The sequence below is a fragment of the Ictidomys tridecemlineatus genome, chromosome 15 (genome assembly GCF_052094955.1).
Source record: "Ictidomys tridecemlineatus isolate mIctTri1 chromosome 15, mIctTri1.hap1, whole genome shotgun sequence".
In the NCBI taxonomy this organism is placed as follows: Eukaryota; Metazoa; Chordata; class Mammalia; order Rodentia; family Sciuridae; genus Ictidomys; species Ictidomys tridecemlineatus.
The window spans coordinates 12,384,275-12,404,773 of NC_135491.1; the positions used below are offsets into that span (position 1 = coordinate 12,384,275).

A 20,499-nucleotide genomic window follows, 5' to 3' on the forward strand; every position below is an offset into this window, starting at 1 on the left:
TTCATTCATGAAACAGAGTTTGTATATATTGAATAACCAGAAAGCAAAATGTCACTCTCAGTCACCCTTGTGGAGGATCTGTGGTTGTTTGACATCGTTCCTGACTGAATTTATATGCTGCTGATAAGCAATCATTCATTCATATGTAAGCACTTAACAGTAAAAATAGGACATGACATTAACACAATGGAAAAGCAAGGTGTTCAGGGCAACTAAGCAACACAGTAACACCGCCTGAATGCCCTATATCCCCTGCTAACCACCAGCAACAGCAAAGAACAGCATTCTTCTGTCTCCAGCTATCATGCTGTGTGTGTGTTTTTTAATTGTAGATGGACACAAAACCTTTATTTTATTTATTTATTTTTATGTGGTGCTGAGGATGGAACCCAGTGTCTCACATGTGCTAGGCAAGTAAGTGCTCTACCACTGAGCCACAACCCCAGCCCCCCATGTTGTGTTCTGACTTTTCCCCTGTAGTAGTGATTGAACCCAGCAATGCTCTACCACTGAGTTACATCACCAGCCCTTCTTTTGTTTTTTTTGAGACAGGGTCTTGCTAAGTTGCTGAGGTCAACCTCAAAACTTGTGATCCTTTGTGAACTCAAAAAACTTAACACCAAACAAACCAACCCAATCAATAAATGGACTAAGGAACTGAAGGGACTCTTCACAGGAGAAATACAATTGATCAATAAATATATGAAAAAGTGTTCAACATCTCTAGCAATTAGAGAAATGCAAATCAAAACTCCAGTCAGAATGACAACCATCAAGAATACAACAACAATAAGTGTTGGCGAGGATGTGGGGGAAAAGGCACACTCATACATTGTTGGTGGGACTGCAAATTGGTGCAGCCACTTGTGAAGCAAGTATGGAGATTCCTCAGAAAACGCAGAATGGAACCACCAGTTATCCCATTCCTTGGTTTATGCCCAAAGGACTTAAAATCAGCATACTGCAGTGACACAGCCACATCAATGTTTATAGCAGCACAATTCACAATGGCTAAACTATGGAACCAACTTAGATGCCCTTCAACAGATGAATGGATAAAGAAAATGTGGTGTGTGTGTATATATATATATATATACACACACACACAATGGAATATTACTCAGCCTTAAAGAAGAATGAAATGATAGCATTTGCAGGTAAATGGATGGAATTATTTATGCTAAGTGAAATAAACCAATCCCAAAGAATCAAAGACCAAATGTTTTCTCTGATATGTGGATGCTAATTCCCAATAAGTGGCAGGTGGCCAGGGAAGAATAGAGGTACTTTGGATTAGACAGAGGGGAGTGAAGGGAGGGTGGGGGTATGAGGATAGGAAGGATAGTAGAATGAATCAGACATTATTACCCTATGTGCATCCATGACTACACAAAGGTGTAGTCATATACAACATCATATACAACCAGAGAATGAGAAGTTATACTCCATTTATGTGTGATGTGTCCAAAAGCATTCTACGGTCATGTATAACTAATTAGAACACATAAGAAAAAAAAAAACTTGGGATCCTCCTGCCTCAGCCTCCCAAGTAGCTGAGACTATAGGTGTGACATTTTAAAAAGATACAGGAGAGACTGTATTATTGGAAGAAGTTGAGGGACCAAGAAGTGCTCTAGAGACGAGGAAAAATCTGCCAGGTGGTTTTTTAAAGTGTTTCCTCCAGAGTCACCTCTATCATTCAACAACAACTTTTTTTTTTTTTTGTCTAACAAGCCTTCTTAAGGGGATGTAGCTCAGTGGTAGAGTGCTTCTCTAGCATGCACGAGGCCTTGGGTTCAATCCCCATCCCTGGGAAAGAGGTGTCTCTTTGATTTCTGTAAACTGACACGGTTACTTGTTCTGTCACGGATGTATGCTCCACTAGTCCTTTAGTAAGCTGGTCACACATTCCACCACGTCATTTATAGCCACTTTTCCTGCAGTGTTAACAATTATTATCATTGTCACTGTTATCACAATCACTTTGATTCAGAGCCACTTTGGAGCTGGGCGTGGTGGTACACTCCTGTAATTCCAGCAGCTGTGGAGGCGAGGCCGGAGGATCACAAGTTTGAGGCCAGCCTTGGCAGCTCAGCAAGGCCCTGTCTAAATAAAATGTAAAAAAGGGCTTAGAAGGGGTGGGGCAGTGGCTCAGTGGCAGAGCGCTTGCCTAGCATGTGTGAGGCATGGGGTTTGATTCTCAGCACCACATAAAAATAAATAAATAAATAAAGGTATTGAATCCATCTGTGACAAAAAATAAAATAAAATAAATAAAGAGAGGGGGCTGGGGATGTTGCTTAGCAGTTAAGCACCCCTGAGTTCAATCCCAGTAACAAATCAAAAAAACCCATTTTGGCTATTTCATCACGGGTCAATGAATGAACAGCTGGAGATTCTTTATTGTTGTTATTATGTTTATTCACTGTGCTGGGGATAGAACCCAGTGCCTCACACATGCTCAGTAACTGCTCCAACACTAGACTGTGTCTCCAACCCAGGAGCCTCATCATTGATGTTAAAAATGTATTTATCCTCTTCTTCTAGCTTACAGACAGACTTTGAAGGTATATGTTTTCATGGATAAGGAGGTCAGACATCATTTTTTCTTACGACATACGAAATCCTTCAAACAAGGATTTCAATGCAATTGCAGGCCAGAGGTCAGGCCAGGCAGACACTGCTGTGTTCCAAGGATTGACAATACAGCTTATATTGTGTTCACTGAGGCTAGCATGCTGCTGGAGAAACTCTGTTTGTTTTTGGTACTGGGGATTAGACACCCAGGGCCCATTAACCACTAAGTCACATCCCTAGCTTCCCATGCCCTCATCTTTTACAGACAGTCTTACTAAATTGCTCAGGGCCTTGAAATAAGTTGCTGAGGCTGGCTTTGAACCTGAGATCCTCCTGCCTCAGCCTCCCCAGCCACTGGGATTATAGGCATGTGCCGTTGCACCCAGCAAGAAAATATTTTATATTTATTCTTTTTCTGAGTGTATGAATTCATGAATTCATTTTTATTGAAATTTAGGACATGGGATGGGAAGTTACCTTGGGGTATGCCCTTCCCTCTATTTATTCTTCATTGATTTAAGGATGTTCTGGTCAAGTGGCTGAATTAATAAAGTCACATCTGGGGAAAGTATGTCATAAACATTATTTTTTGGTGAGAATTTCAACTGGAGGATGAGCCGAACAGTTTGTCAAGGAGTAAGAAATTGTTACCACTGAGTTACATCCCTAGTCCTTTTTAAAAGTATTTTGAAATGGCGTCTTGCAGAGAATAAGCAAAGAAGCAGTAGGTAGGGCCTGGTCCCACGTTGGGCACCATGGGGTGCCTGCTGTTGCTTCTCAGGTGTGTGATTTTATTACCTTTTGTGGGCAGGGGCAGGGGGTATCTGGGCATGCAGCTGAAGAGGGCTGAGATGGCCTTTATGGTGAATAGACTGTTGGGCACCTGCATTTTGTCTGTTATCTGTCCACCTTTTGGAGCATATCAGGTTTCCATTTTTTGGATAAGAGATGCTTAATCTATAATAGGTGACTCATGGCTTAATAAATAATTTCCCTATTGTTGGGTATCTGGGTTGTTTCCTCTTTTTTCCTCTTGTAAACATTGTCGTGATGAACGTGTTTTTGTATTAAATTTGTTTTGCATTTCTAGTTATTTCCCTATTGTAATATTCTGAAAGCTAATAGATGGAGTTACTTGGGCTCTTATCAATATTGCCAAATCCTTTCCCAAAAGTCCTTAATGATGATTTGTCCTACGCCCAGCTTAGGGGCTGGGTAAGGGGTTTTGAAATGGAAAATAAACTGTTTTCTATTGTTCTGTCCATGAGGAGCACCTGCTGTTAGAGGCCGGATGTTGTTTTTTTGGTAAAAAACCATTAAGAAACCCTAAGAGGTAGAACCATCTTTGACAAAGGTTGGGCCAAGATGAATGCATATTCCAGCAAAGTGAGATAAAAAGACAGACTGGGTCTGGGGGAGCATTTAGTGGTGAGCACTTGCTTAGCAGGCCTGGGTTAGACAGCAGAAGAAATTCCAGGGTCTCAAAATTGGAGCAGTCTCTAGGTGGGGCTGCTGCAGGGTATGCTGGGATCAGGCTAAAGTTCAGGAATTTATAAAGCGGAAAAGGAAGGGCACCCCTGTTGAGAGCCACAGCGAAAGCGGCCCCAGCAAACTTCCAGCTGATTGGCTCACCATGGCCCCAGCAAACTTCCAGCTGATTGGCTCCTCTGCGGTGGTGCTCATTGGGCTGTTTCCCTGCCCTTTCAGACCACGGAGTTGCTCATTGGGGGGACTCTTTTGGCTCCGCCCACATGACCCAGCCAATCAGCCTCAAGAGCAGGAGGAGTGGGGGTTGAGAGGCTTGCCAAAGCCGGTGGTGGCAGTTGGGCTCTGAGGGAGTTCCTGAAGAGCTCCTGTGGTGCAGGTGTGTGTTCTAAAAATAAAGTTCATTTTTGCTTGAGAAGTGGGATCAGGCTAAAGTTCAGGAATTTAGAAAGCAGAAAGGGAAGGGCACCCCCCCCCCCCCCCTGGCCTCAGTCCCTCACACCTGAGTTTACAAACATGGTTGCCTGGGGCCTAGTGAGTGGGAGTGGAAAGTAAATCAGTAAATTAGGTCAAACCTGTTGGGAGGAGATAAGGAGCCCCAGGAGCTGAATCTGGAATCCAAGCAAGTTCAGATCCAGACACAAGGTTAGAGGTCAATTATTGTTACTTAAAAATTTCTGTCACTTCAAAAAAATTCTTTTGGGTATTTCTTTTTTTGTTGTTGTTCCTGTTGTTGTGTTTTCTACTGAGAAAAATGACAGTCATCTTGGCTGAGCTCCGCAGAGAAGACTCATCCTTACAAAGGCCTACGTGACTGTGGTGGTAGGAAGATAGATGCTAAAACCCAGGTGGCAGAGGCTGTGGCCATCTGTGACCCTTTTGATGACTTCACTCTTTTTTTTTTGTTTTGTTTTTGGTACCAAAGGGTGCTTCACCTCTGAGCCACATCCCCAGCTGTTTTAGTTTTTTATCTTGTTGAGACAGGGTCTTGCTAAGTTGCTTAGGGCCTCACTAAGTTGTTGGGGGTGGCCTCAAAATGGGGATCCTCCTGCCTTAGCCTCCTGAGTGGCTGAGATTACAGGTGTGCCTTGCCACACCCATAGGGAAGTAAATTACTTCATAGAAATATTTACCCGTTGAACTGAAACCATTTCAGAGAGGTTCTGGATGCAGATTATAGGTTCTTAGAAAGACCCTTTGTGGAATGAGGAAGTTCTGAATACAAATGACTCTCATTCCTCCCAATCCACTTTAAAAGGCAGTGAAACACAGTACACTTTTTTTTTTTTTTTCTGATTCTCTGTCTTTTAAAAATTTCTTCGTCAGGAATGCCTTCCTCTATTATGCCAGTTGTTGCCATCATTCAACTTCTTGCTGAAGTGCCACTCCTCATGAAAACCCTGTGGAAGAAGTGATCTCTCCCTACTCCACACAGCTCAGTGCTTATACCCCTCAGGGTACTGATGCTATCTGCCTAGTATTTTTTTATTCCTACATTATAATTATACATAATAGTGGGATTTGTTATGTCATACTTGCATAAGCACATAACGTAATTTGATGGATCTTATTCTCCTCTACTTAGCATTATAAATGGACTCCTATTCCCATAAGAAGGAAGGATTCATATAATTCAGCTGTGGGGGTCCCATAGCAACTAGCCTAGGGCCTGGTCAGTGTTGAATGAATGATCTGGATGAACGATATTACTAACTTTTAGTGCCATTTTTTATTTTTTAGTTGTAAGTGGACACAGTACCTTTATTATATGGTGCTGAGGATCGAACCCAGGGTCTCAGCATGCTAGACAAGCACTTTTCCTCTGAGCCACAACCACAGCCCAGTGCCTTGTTTTTTTATGTGTCAACTGGGCTATGGGATCCTTGGTAAATATATTTTGAGTATTTTTGTGAGGAAGGTTGGATGAGATTAACATTTAAATGGGTATACCAAGTAAAGGAGATTGTTCTTCCCAGGTATGATGGTGCATGCCTGTAATCCCAACTACTCAGGAGCCTGAGATAGGAGGATCCCAAGTTGAAGGCCAGTCTCCACAATTTAGTGAGACCCTGTCTCAAAATTAAGAGGGGCTGGGGTTGTGGCTTAGTGGTAGCTTGCTTGTCTAGCATGTGTGAAGCACTGGGTTTAATCCTCAGCACCACATAAAAATAAATAAATAAAATAAAGATATTGGGCTGGGAATGTGGCTCAGGCGGTAGCGCAATCGTCTCGCATGTGTGCGGCCCGGGTTCGATCCTCAGCACCACATACCAACAAAGATGTTGTGTCCGCCGAGAACTAAAAAATAAATATTAAAAATTCTCTCTCTCTCTCTCTCTCTCTCTCTCTCTCTCTCTCTCTGTCCTCTCTCTCTCAAAAAAAAATTAAAAAAAATTTTAAAATAAAGATATTGTGTCCATCCACAACTAAAAAAAAAAAAAAAAAATTAAATAAAGAAGGTTGGGAATGAAGCGCATTGTTAGATGGTCCACCTGACATGCATGAGGCCCTGGGCTCAATTCCTAGTACTGCCAAAAAAATAAAAAATGAAAAAAAATAAAATAAAATCAATATCCCTGCATGATTAAAAAAAAAATAGATTGCTCTGAGTGTTGAAGGCATGAAGAGAACAAAAGGGCTGGTCCCTGAATGAGGGTTTCTCTGCCTGGCTGCCTTTGATTTGAGATGTGTCTGCTTCCTGGTGTTTCCTGCAGCGGAAACACCAGCCCTTCCTTGAGCCTGTGGCCTCCAGACTCAAATTATACTTCCGGCACTCCTAGGCCTCCAGTTTGCTGACTCACAGGGATGATTTTGAGACGTGTTGCCTCTGTGCTTTTGTGAGATAATTCCTTACAACAACCCTCTTTTTATCCGGGTACCCCACCCCCACGACCTGCCCCCCACGCTATGGTTCTGCCTCTCTGGAGAACTCTGACTAAACATGTATGTTCTGGATTTTAGAAACATTCCCAGCCACTGTTTTAACCTAGAACACAATTTAAAAACTAAACTTACTTTTTTTTTGACCTGGGGATGGAATTCAGAGGCACTTAACCACTGAGCCACATCCCAGCCTCTTTTTAAATATTTTACTCAGAGACAGCCTTGCTAAGTTGCTGAGGCTGGCTTTGAACTCGCAATCCTCCTGCCTCAGCCTCCCGAGCCCCTGGGATTATAGGCCCATGCCACCTTGCCCAGCTGATGCTAGCCTTTGATGCCTTTGCATCCCTGGAGCCCTTTTAAAATCTGAGCTCTTCTCCGTTTTCCCTAGATTTCAGGCACATGGGACCTAGTGGCTGCCCTTGGTGCTGCACTGTGGTCTGACCAGGGCCTGCCTCGTTCCTCATGGAAGGCCCGATTTTCCATGCTTTCAAAATCAGTGGTTTTGCTGGATGCAGTGGTGCACGCCTGTAATCCCAGTGACTCAGGAGGCTGAGGAAGCAGCATCCCAAGTTCAAAGCCGGCCTCAGCAACTTAGCAAAACCCTGTCTCAAAACAAAAATTAAGAGGGCTGGAGATGTGGCTCAGTGATGAAACACCCCTGGGTTCAATCCTTGTTACCTCCCCTCAAAAAAAAAAAAAAAAAAAAGAGTTTATAGTCTGAGACCCTCAGCATTTATTTCTCTCTTATCTGCAGTAGATTTTTTTTTCTAAGTGCAACCCAAACTGCCTTACCGACATCACAAGTGATAAAGATGTTGCAAAATACCACGAACTCTTCTCACCCTCTTTCACTTGATGTCACAGAGTTCTTTACACAGTGTCCCTTGCTTCACGCTGGTGGCTGCGGTGGCCCTCACTGTCGGCTCTTCTTCTACCTCTATAGCTACTTCTTTCCTTTGCTACCTTCTCTGATGTTTCCATTATTAGATGTCAGTGGTCTGTTGGGTTCTGTTCTATGTTTTCTTTCTGTTCCAAATGCTCACTGAGACTTCGGTGGCTTCAATCTTCATTCCCCCCACCCCAGGGATTGAACCCGGGAGTGCTTTCCTCCACTGAGCCCTGTCCCCAGCCCTTTCTTCTTTTTTTTGGTCAGGGACTGAACTCAGGGATGCTCAACCACTGAGCCACACCCCAGCCCTTTTTTTGTATTTTATTTAGAGACAGGGTCTCACTGAGTTGCTTAGGGCCTTGCTAAATTGCTGAGGCTGGCTTTGAACTCACGATCCTCCTGCCTCAGCCTCCCAAGCTACTGGGATTTTAGGTGAGCACCACGCGCCAGCTATGGCTTCAATTTTTAATCAATATGTGATGAATGGCTCAGTTCTCTTGAGTTGATATATATATATCTCAATTTTCTTTTGGACATTTGCTTTTGAGTATGCAACATCTCTCAAAAGTAAACGTATCTTACTCCAAACCTGATTCCTTCTAAGAATGTTTTCATCTCAGCGGTTGGGGACTTATAGTGATCCTCCCAAGAAACCTAGCCTTGAGCCCTCCCCTCATCACTTCCACATTGTCAATCAGCCTGTCTTGATGATACTTCATCCTAAATATCTCTCCAACCTGAACTCCCCTTTACTCTGACCTCATTCATGCTACTAAGTCAATATTTCCTTCTCTAGATCCCTGCAACAGTCAGTGATCTCATTTCTGGCTTCCTTCCTTGCCCACAGTCTAATTTCACGTCCCTCCAATACACTGTTCACAGTACAGCCAGACTAGTATGTATTATTTTTTGGGTACTGGGAATTGAACCCAGGGATGTTTATCTACAGAGCTATAGCCCCAGCCCTTTTTATTTCTTATTTTGAGACAGGGTCTCTTTAAGTTGCTATAACCTCACTAAATTGTTGAAGCTGGCCTTGAACTTGCAATCCTCCTGTCTCAGCCTCCTGAGTTGCTGAGATTACAGGTGTGCCCCACTGCATCAGGCTCCAGAATAGTCTTATAAAACAAAATTCAGGTCATATTGTAATAACAATTACAGCTCTTTAGTGGTTTTCTATTACCCTTAGGATGCACTTTGATCTCTTCAGCATGACTCCCAAGGTTGTTTTTTTTTTTTTTCCCCATGTTACAGTAGATTTACAAGAACTCAGTCTCCTCCAGCTTCATCTAGGGCAATCCTTCCCTGTCCCACCCTGGTGCTCTAGCCATATCCAAACTACTTTGATCCCTTACATGTTCTTGTTTTGTCCTGTGTCTGGGCCTTTGTGCCTACTCTGTGTGTCTGGGATGCTCCTGTCTTGCCTCTTTGCTCCCTTATCTTTATTTTGATGACCTTCAGGCCTTGTTTCTGTGATCCCACGCTAACACCCAATCCTGGGTCAGGCTTCTGAAGTACCCAGCACGGGCTAGCAGTCACCGTGCCCCCTCAACACTGCCTGGTGGAGACAGGAAGCCTCTCACGGTCAGGGACTCCCCATCTCATTGTCGACTCCCGGGGCCCAGGACAGACTATCACAGTGTTTGTGATATCATGAGTGAGCCCTGTCATTGCTTTGGTCATGTTTCCCATTAAATCAGTTGAACAAAAGGTACAAAGCTGGTCAGGAAGGAGCAGAAACAAGTTCCCAGGACTTGATGGTAATCGTGTTTTTTAAGTTAATTAATTTTTTTTTGTAGTAGATGGACAGAATGCCTTTATTTTTATGTGGTGCTGAGGATCAAACCCAGTGCCTCACACATGTTAGGTAAGCACCCTGCCACTGAGCCACAGCCTTAGCCCTTAAGTTGATCTGAATTCAGAGTGTTTGCAGTTTTACAGGCTTGCTAGGGGTCTTCATGGGCTGTTGGGATATTGCAGCTCAATCTGAACCCTAGCCAGTTGGCACCGCCCTTTGACAGACTTTTAGATTATTATTTTTTTTAACAGCTTTATTGAGATATAATTCATATGCCAAACTATTCACCCACTTAGAGTGTATAATCGGATGCTTTTTAGTATATTCATTGGATAATGCAACTATCACTACAATCAAGTTTAGGACATTTCCATCACATCAGTGAGAAACCTCATACCCATTAGTAATTGTTGCTCATTCTACTCACCCCGCCCTGCTCTCCAGCTCCTGGGAATCGCTGATCTGCTTTCTGTCCCTAAGGGTTTGTCTATTCTGGATATTTCATATAAATGGCATCCTAGGCTACGTGGTCTTTGTGCCTGGGTCCTCTCACTCAGAGTGATGTTTTCAAGGTCCACCCCTCTTGTTTCATGTATCAGTACTTCAATTATTTTTTTTTTAAAGAGAGAGAGAGAGAGAGAAAGAGAGAGAATTTTTTAAAAATATTTTAGTTATCAGCGGACACAACATCTTTGTTGGTATGTGGTGCTGAGGATCGAACCCGGGTTGCACGCATGCCAGGCGAGCGCGCTACCACTTGAGCCACATCCTCAGCCCCAACTTCAATTATTTTTATTGCCCAATAATATCCCATTGTATGGATAATACCTATTTTGTTTTTCCATTCACCTGTTGATAGACATATGAGTTGTTTCTACTTCTGGCTATTGACTATTATAAATAATCAAATAAAGCTGTTTATGAGCATTTGTATACAAGTTTACAAGTATTTGTTTGTTTTTGGCACCAAGGATTGAACCCAGGAGTGCCTAACCATGAGCCACATCTGCAGCTCTTTTTATTTTTATTTTTTGTTTTGAGACAGGGTCTCGCTAAGTTGCTTAGGGCCTCACTGAGGCTGGCCTTGAATTTGTGATCCTTCTGCCTCAGCCTCCGAGTTGCTGGGTTTACAAGTGTGTACCACTGTGCTCTGCTTGTGTACACGTTTTTATGTGAACATATGTTTTCATGTTTCTTGGGTATATACCTAGGAAAGGAATTACTAGATCATTGAGAGTCTTTAAGATTCTTGTGAACAGAGAGTGCTCAATTTTGGAGAATAAGCTCACAAACACAGGAAGCAATAAGATGTTAATTTAGTCGTAAGCAATTTTACAATTGGTTCTTTGCAGAATCGCATGAGTCAAGTTTCTCTGCCCAACGAAAAGTAAACAGATGAGCAAAGCTTGATTCTTCAATGGTGATAAAGGTAACAGCACTCTTCCTGGGTTTAACAGAAGCGGGAGAATTCAGTACCTGTTTCCACCCATTCCTACCCTCCCCGCTCCCTTGCACCTGGTAGAGCTGGCCAACCAGTGACCCAGGAAAGCTCCTACGGGGTGGGGGGTGGGGTGGGGTGGGGTGGGGTGGGTGGGTGGGGCTTGGCTTCCTCAGTCTCCCTCTAATATTGGACTGTTCTTCAGTCTCATGTAAATTAACATGATAAAGTTATGGGTCTCCTGTCAATTATAGATAGAGGATTCTTTTAGCAAGTATATCATATTCAGATCAACACGGGCACCCTTAAAATGGTTGTCCTTGAAATAATATACACTTATTCTAAAAAAAATTTTGGTTACTACTCAAAATATTTTGGTTACTTATTATATAGAGTTACTTTGAAAATCAATCTGAGGGGCTGGGGGTGTGGCTGGGTGGGAGAGCACTTGCTTACTACATGCAGGGCCCTGGGTTCCACCCCTGGCAACACACACACACACACACCCACACACACACACCCACACACACACACCCACCCACACACACACACATGCAAACTCTAAAATAACAACAACAAATCAGTCTGAGCCCTACGAGGAAGCCACTTTCACCACACACTAGGACTTCAGCTTTCCCTCTGGAGCCCACTGGGATCCAGAGGACTCTCATCCCTCAGAGCCTGGGTGCTGCTTTGTGAGACTTTGACCTTTAAATAGAGCAGGATCCAGCTGCCTTTTTCAGTGTACTCTCTCCAGGGCTCCATTTCTCTTCCTTCTCCTTCTCCACCTTCTTCACAGTATAGAACCCTTACGTCTGGGACTGCAGACCTAGCCTTAATTGTCTTCCCAGAGGAAACTTGGGGGGAATGGCCCGGAATGGCCCGGGGAAGAGGGACTTGAGCATTCTCCATTTCCTTCTGCGCCTGGGGAGTCGGTTAATGATCAACCAGTAATTGCCACTCCCGGGGAGACCAGGATCATGGTCCAGCCCTACACCGTGGCTCAGGGCAGAGGGCACTGGGTACACAGAAGAACCTGCTGCTGGCCTTCCTACTTTATTTTTGGAGTTGGTGGCGGTCTGTGGTCGGGTGTCTTCCTCCTTGAGTCTGCTCTTGGGGGAAAATGAGGATGTCTGAAGTTTGCAAAGCAAAAAACCTGTAGGAAGCTGGGCCCCTTCCCACCATGCCTCCTTCTGCTTTCTAGCTGTTTCTGAGCTCCCAGAACACCAGACAGAGGCATTAGCTGATGTTCAAATGTGTCTACAGGATTTCCTCAGGGCTCGGGCTACCTTGGAGGGCTTCATTCTGTGCCTACCAGCTTACCTGCTTTTGTCTTTTCCAGATTTCTACTTTTCACAAACGGGTAGGAGACCAATGGGCTAGAAATTTGGCCTCCCTTCTGCCTTCATTAATTGAACAATAAGGTTGTTTAGGCAATATTGTCCCTGTGGGGACAGGGAGAGGCAGTGGCGGAATGCACAGTTAGTGAATGGACATTCCCGGTGCAGAGTAAGTGGACAGAAGGAAGGAGGCCAAGAACTGCAGAAATGGAAGGTGTAACACAGGGAAATAAGGAGGGGGGCAGACAGAGGCTGTTGGTGGTCCCTTTCTGCCACCTGAAGGAAGAGTTAGTTACCTGATCAAAGGCTATTAGGGGCATGGCCTGGGGCTGGATTCTGGTGCTATAAAAACACAGGTCTACAAGTTAACAGTCTTAACCAAAAGGACAGAGGTAACAAACAATTCGTTGCGATTTTCAAAATGTGTGTGGTAGAGTATTATGGGTCACAACTCCTACCATGGCTAATGGCTAACATTTATTGTTCATCAGTCTGTTTTTTTTTTTTTTTTAATTTGTTTCTTTTTGGTATTGGGGATTGAACTCAGAGACACTTTGCCACTGAGCTGCATTCCCATCCCTTTATATTTTTTGAGACAGGGTCTTACTAAGTTGCTTAGGGCCTCCTTAAGTCGATGAGGCTGGTCTTGAAGTTGTGATCCTCCTGAGCCGTTGGGATCACAGGTGTGCCCGGCTCACCTAGTATCTTCTAAGTGTTTACACATGGATTAATTTCTTTGCTCCTGACACCAACTGTATGTATTGATATAATCCCTGTTCTGTAGATAAAGAAGCCGAGACTCAGAGCCTGCCTGAGGTCACCCCAGGGGCGCTGGGATTTTGGAACAGCAGGTGGTTAGACTGCAGAAACCTTTGCTCTTGCCTAAGTCATCCAGAGTCATCCAGAGTGAGTGGGAAGCTTGGCCATGTCTCTCCTGCATGCCTTCCTACCTGCTTGTCTGCCCTGGGATATTCTTCTTTAAAGACTGGTCAAAGGGGTCTTTCCTGTGACACCTCGGACTCCCTCAGCCCATCTCTGGCACTCTCTGTCCTTGGAGCTTGCCTAGAACCTGTGGATAGAACAACTGCATGAGATTCTATTTACTGGGCTAGCTGATTCCTGTGGAAAGCTTTTAGAGAACAAGGACTTTTTAATTTTCTTGGAAATTTTCAAGTAGTTATAAAAGTAGAGACAATGGTATAATAAACTTACACGTACTCATTGCCCAACTCCAGTGATTATCCTTCCAGGCCAGTCTTGTTTCATCTATACTCCGACTGTATGTCCCCCCTCCCCAAACATGGATTATTTTGTAAGAAATCCTAGACATCAAATTATTTTATCTATAAATATTTCAGGATGCTCCTAAAACATAAGGGCTCTTTTAGAAACCATAACCATGCCAAGTGTGGTGCTCACCTATAATTCCAGCTACTCAGGAGGCTGAGGCAGGAGAATCACCAGTTCGAGGTTGGCCTCAGCAATGTAGCAAGGCCCTAAGCAACTCAGTGAGACTCTGTCTCAAAATAAAAAATAAAAAGAGGCTGAGAATATGGCTCGGTTTGTAAGTGCCCCTGTGTTCAATCACTGGTACGAAACAAAACAAGACAAAAAACTAAAACATTATCACATTGAAAAATAATATCAAGAAATATGCGACCGATGATCAAATTTCTGAAATTATTTTATACTCGTTCTTCCTTTCCTCTTCTTTTTCTTCTTTGTTCTTCAGTTACTTCCTTTCTTCTTCTCTTTCAAATAACAAGGTTGTTTGAATCAGGATCGCTTTTCACAATACCTAGTTTAGTGTTTGACATAGAGTGAGTTCTTCAGAGGTGTTTGTTGAATGAATAAAACATCAGGAGTCTTTAAAAGATCCTGGCTGGGTTTTGTTTGGTTTCTTGGGACGCCTTTCAACCTCCGGTAACTTTCGTTTTTTAGGGGTTGACTTAAATGCCAGCTACCATCTGTGTCTGTGAATATTGCTGAAGGCTTGAGGTCTGCAGTGTGTCTGTGGCTCAGACGTTTACAGGCTGGGAGCAAAGGAGCCTTGCTTTCTTGTTTCTGCTTTCTGTTCTGGGTTCCTGTGATGGGCTGAATTGTATGCTTCCCAAAGTCTTAGGTCAGAACCCAGAATGTGGCTGCATTTGAAGATAAGGCCGTTAAAGGTGATGAGTAAAATCAGGCCATTAGGGTGGGCCCTAATCCTACCTGCCAGGTATCCTCATAAGGAAAGGCGACACCAGTGATGTAAATGCACAGGGAAAGGACCCTGTGAGGACAGCCAGGCAGCCACCTGCAAGCCAAGGAGAAGGGCCTCAGAAGAAACCTGATAAGAAGTGTTGCTAAGATGACTGTAGGTGATGACAACATTTTAAAAAGCTAGAATAAAGGATTTTGAGTGTTTACAACCAAAAAGAAGTGACAAATGTTGCTGGGTACAGTGGCACACACCTGTAATCCCAGCAGCTCAGGAGGCTGAGGCAGGAGGATCATGACTTCAAAGCCAGCTTCAGCTATTTATCAAGGACCTGAGCAACTCAGGGAGACCCTGTCTCTAAATAAAAAATAAATAAGGGCTGGGGATGTGGCTCAGTGCGTAAGTGCCCCTGGGTTCAATCCCTTGTACAAAAAAAAAAAAAAAAAAAGACAAATATTTGAGGAGAAGAATGTGTCACTGATTTAAACTTTACACAATGTATGCATGTATAATTTGAGCAATGTTTATATATCAGTTAAAAAGAAATTTAATTTAAATTAAAAAATACAAAAGAAATTAAATCTGTTGACACATTGATATCTTGGATCTCCAGAATTGTGAGAAATAAATTTTCATGGTTAGGGCTGGGAGTATAGCTCAGTGGTCGAGTGCTTACCTAGCATGCAAGAGACCCTGAGATTGACCCCAGCACTGCACACACACACAAATTTCCGTTGTCAAAGTCGCCCAGTGTGCCGTACTCTGTTATGGCATCGAGAACAGACTAATCACAGTCTCTTGTCTCACTATAAGTTGGACTGATCATGCTTGGCTTCTTTGGCCCCCTGCACAACAGGGGTCCCTTCAGGGTCTCTCAGGGATCTCTTTGGGGAAGATCCTTAGGAGCAGGGACAGCTTCATGTGGTGATGTGGCACAAAGAATTCTAAGATGGCCCCCAGCCTCTCCTGGAATGGAGAATATGATGAGTTATCACCTCCCATCCATGATGGTTACTTTGTGTGGCACTCAGGATTTAAAAAAATTTCTTTTGGTACCTTGGATTGAACCCAGGGGCGCTTAACCTCTGAGCCACATCCCCAGCTCTTTATATATATATATTATTTAGAGATAGGGTCTTGCTGAGTTGCTTAGGGCCTCATTAAATTGTTTAGGCTGGCTTTGAAGTCACAATCCTCCTCCCTCAACCTCCCAAGCTGCTGGGATGAAAGGTGTGCACCACCATGCTCAGTTTTGGCAAGCAGGATTTTGAAGATATAATTAAAGATACAAATCAATTGATTTTGAGTTAATCAAGGAGATTATCTGAGTGGACCTAATCTAATCCCATGAATCTTTTAAAAGCAAAGAGTTTTCTCTGGCTGGTTTCAGAAAGAGAAATCATGGACTTTAGAAGTGTGAGTGGGAGACTCTCTGTTGCTGAAATGGGGCGGTCATGGGGCTGGGACCTTGGAACATCCTCTAGTTTCTGAGAGTGGTCCTTGTTGTTAGTAGGTCAATGAAGACCTCAACCTGTGACTGCAAGGAGCTCAGCTCTGTGAACTAATAAACAAGTGTTGTTTTAAACTACTGAGTTCATGGTAATTTGTAAGGCAGCAATAGAATATGAATATTGGTGCTTTGTACTGATAGATTGAATTAGCCACATCTAATTTTACTTTTAAAAATTAAGGTAAGAATTAGCCTGGTGTGGTGCAGATCTATAATTCCAGCACAGGAGGATTGAAAGTTCATAGCCAGCCTGAGCAATTTAGTGAGACCATAAGCAATTTAGCAAGACCATTTCAAAAAATGGGATTGTGGCTCAGTGGTTAAATGCTCCTAGGTTAAATCCCCAGTACATGCACCCTTACAAAAAAAAATTGAGGCAAAAAGTAGAATATATTGAAATGCATACAGACCTTAAGTATAAATTTTTTTTTTCATGATGCTGAGCTACACTCTTGAACTTTACAATTTGATTTTGGTAAATGTGTACACCCATGCAATCACACCTGAATTGTGATGTAGAACAATTCTGCCATCCCTGAATTCCTTTGAATGGCTTTACAATTAATTCCCCCATCTTGAATGAATTCTTAGCACCATTAGTTAAAAGTGCCTATTCTTGGCAGGCATCATTTAACTGGTATATAATACATGCTCCTTTGTGTCTGTTTGACTTTGCACAGCATGATAGTTGATTTAGTGAGATCTTGTCTCAAAAATAAAAAGGGCTGCGGATGTGGTTCAATGTGGTTAAATGCCCCTGGGTTCAATCCCAAGTACAACAAACAAACAAACAAACAAAATCTTGCTAAATTGCTTAGGGCCTTGCTAAATTCCTGAGGTAGCCTTGAACTTGTGATCCTCCTGCCTCAATCTCCTGACCTGCTGGGTTTACAGGAGTGTGCCACCACACCTGGCTACAGCATGATATTTTAAAGATTCATCCTTTGTTTTGCTTTTTTTTTTTTCCTTCTAAGACAGGATCTCACTATGTCACTCAGAACATCCTTGGACTCCTGGTCTCAAGCAATCCCAGGCATGCACCACCACTCCCAGCAAGATTCGTCCATTTCTTACAAGTTTGAACACTTCAGTTGCAGAAGAGTAGTAAATCTTGTCCCATGGACACACACAATTTGCTTATTATTCATTTGCTGATGGTCATTTGAATTATTTCCACTTTGCGGTCATTATGAAAAATGCTGTTGTGAACATTCATGTGTGGTTCTTCACGGCTATACATTGTCATTTCTCTCAGGTAAATATGTAGGAGTGGGATCGCTGGGTTATAGAGTGTGTCAAAATTTTATAAGGACCATCAAGCCATTTCTCTGAGGGACTGTGCCATTGTGGATCTCCGTCAGCAATCTATAAGCATTCTGGTTATTCCTCTCCTCATGACACTTGGGATTGTCAAGTCTTTTTTTTTTGGGGGGGGGTGGGGATTAATGAAAACTTTATTGTTGTATTATGTTCTCCTTTCATTTTCAATATCCCACCCCACCTTTCTCTACTGTTACATTAGGACTAAATTTTCCATGACTTGGCTACTAACCACTTATGGTGCTCAATGACCAAACAGACACCTCTCTATAAAAATATCACTAAATTCATTCATAAATCTTTGGTACATTAAAACTTTTTCTCAGTTTTAATTACAATTATGTATCTTAAATCCAAAGAGGTGATTAAAGGTGCTCATGAATAATTTGATTACAAGGTTAATTATGTGAAAGTCAAGAACTTTCTGTTAAAAAACCTATTAGTTCATGGTTTAGCTATGAATTAAAAAAAAAAAGAAAAGAAATAGTCCCAAACTGTATGCTTTCTCTTCATGTCTGCCTTTCTTGGATGTTTTTCTTATCACCAGGTTTTCATATAACAGAAAAAGGAAACTTTGTGGTACTAGTTAGAAATTGTTCTATCCTGTGAACTTTACAGCAAACTGGTCTTTCTGAATGGGCATGTCATTCAGACTGAAGTGACTAGAGCCAGGGACAATTCATCACTTCATTAGTATTCATCAACATCCACGTTGCAGGTGTGATGGGTCAGGTTTTAATCAACTACTTCTCCGATTCAGCATTCTGTGAGATGTTTTGGGATTTTCTCGCCATCTTAGCGTCTCTGTGTACCTGCCTGATATACCACTGAAAGTCAGCACCATCATTTCCACGGGAGATCGGTGCTTGCAATCAAACATTCTCAGAATGCCATGTTTTAACTTTTTTTCTGTACTAATCTTCTCCTGTTCATTAATTTGTACCTCATACAGCACCGCCTGGGTTCAAAACAGCCCCTAGTTCCACACAGGGCTGGGGTTGCTCTTGCTGAAATGTTCTACTGACCAGACATCAACCCAGCTGTCTTGATGCAAAAGAAGCAGGATCACCCATCTTTAAAAGTTTAGCCATCACCAGCAATTTCTTCCTGTGTTTCTCTCTGCACCTTGCAGAATAGATTATTCACCTCATACCCAGCACATCCAATGTTCTTCCAACTCCTTTTTCATCTTTTCAATCCTACCCATGCCCCAGGTCACTGTTTTCTAATAAGGAATGTACGGGAGAATCACTTGGGAGTTTTTAAAAATACACAAGCCCGGGCATACTGTACCTGCTTCTCCAGGGACGGAGAGGGTTCCGTATGTTGAAAAAATTCCCTGGGCAACTCTGTGTAACCTTAGCTAAAACCCATCAGTGTAGACCCAGCTCCTATCTATGACAGCAGTGGTTCTCCATCCTGGCCATGCATCAGTAGCATGCAGAAGGTTTAAAAATTACCAACACCTGGGTCCCACTCCTAAATCTGTGTGGTGTCTGAGCATCAGTATTCCTTTAACAAACTTTCCAGTGATTCCAGTGTGGGGTCGTATTTTCCATTGGATGTCTGTCTTCCTGAGGCATGTATCCCTTTCATTTTTATATTAATATTATTTTTTTCCATCTCTATTTTACCTTTTTAAACAATTTTTTAGTTGTAGTTGGACACAATTCCTTTATTTTATTTATTTATTTTTATGTGGTGCTGAGGATTGAACCCAGTGTCTTGCACATGTTAAGCAAGCGCTCTAATGCTGAGCCAGAACCCCAGTCCTTATTTTCTTTTTTTTAAAATATTTTTTCAGTTGTCAATGGATCTTTATTTATTTATATGCAGTGCTGAGAATTGAACTTTGTGCCTCAAGCATCTAGGCCAGCGGTCTACTACTGAGCTACAACCCACCCCCCCATGTCTATTTTCTGTTTTAGGCTTTATGTTCCTGGAAGCAGGGACACCGACTTCCTCATTTCTGTATCTCTCATCATCACATAAATTGCTCATTAGGAAAAGATCCTCAGCCACATGTAGCAGTGTCCTTTGCCTTAGATTCACACATTTATGCTGCAGTCTTTGTCCTCCATGAGGTTAGAGGTTGCTTGTGATGAAGGGGGAGGGTAACCGCAGGGCAGATAATGGAGAGATCACCCTGTTTGGAATGCATTTTTAGGCAGAACATTGGGACTAAGAATTAGCATACATTGGATAGATGGGCAAGGATGTGTGGAGACATGCTTCTAATTAGAATGGAGGAATTATGCTGGGGAAAGGTCATGAAGATGGTAAGAAAGATTGGTAAGAGAAAAATATTGAACTGATCTAATGGTACTGGAGACCAAACCCAGTGCCTTGAGCATACTATGCAAGCACAGCACCACTGAGCTACATCCAACAGTCCTTTTTACTTTGAGATAGGGTCTGGTTAAGTTGCTGAGGCTGGCCTCAAACTTGTGATTCTTCTGCCTCAACCTCCCGGCTCCCTGGGATAACAGGCAATCACACCTGCCCTGCTGTAGATTCTTGAGGAGGAGAATGAACGACTTTTTAGAAAGGTAATGAGGCAGTAATATGCAAGGAAGATTTCAGGAAATAAGTCAAGCAGTACTTGGCGCAGTTGTTGAAGTGTCAGGTCAGTTGGGTTTGTGGGAATGGAGAGAATCACATGACTGAAAGATGTTAAAAAGAATTAACAGGCGGGCTGGGGATATGGCTCAAGTGGTAGTGCGCTTGCCTGGTATGCATGCAGTGCTGGGTTTGATCCTCAGCACCACATATAAATAAAGATGTTGTGTCTGCCAAAAAAACCCTAAAAAATAAATATTAGAAAATTCTCTCTCTCTCTCTCTCTCTCTCTCTCTCTCTCTCTCTCTCTTAAACAAACAAACAAACAAAACCAAATTAACAGGCCTAGCGTGATGGTGCAAGCCTGTAATCCCAGGTGCTTGGGAGGCCAAGATTAGGAGGAGAGCAAATTGGAGGCCATCTGCAGCTTAGTGAGACCCCGTCTTAAAATAAAAAATAAAAAGGGCTGGGGATGTGGCTCAGTGAGAAAGTATCCCTGG

General features: G+C 42.8%; 1 long non-coding RNA gene across 1 annotated transcript; it reads left to right on the forward strand.

The window, feature by feature from the left end:
• The first annotated feature begins 4,223 nt into the window (after positions 1-4,223).
• LOC144370800 (uncharacterized) lies at positions 4,224-17,916 on the forward strand. The gene is made up of 3 exons (XR_013430760.1): positions 4,224-4,441; positions 10,985-11,061; positions 17,095-17,916. It is a non-coding gene; the product is annotated as an uncharacterized LOC144370800 (long non-coding RNA).
• The last annotated feature ends 2,583 nt before the right edge of the window (positions 17,917-20,499 follow it).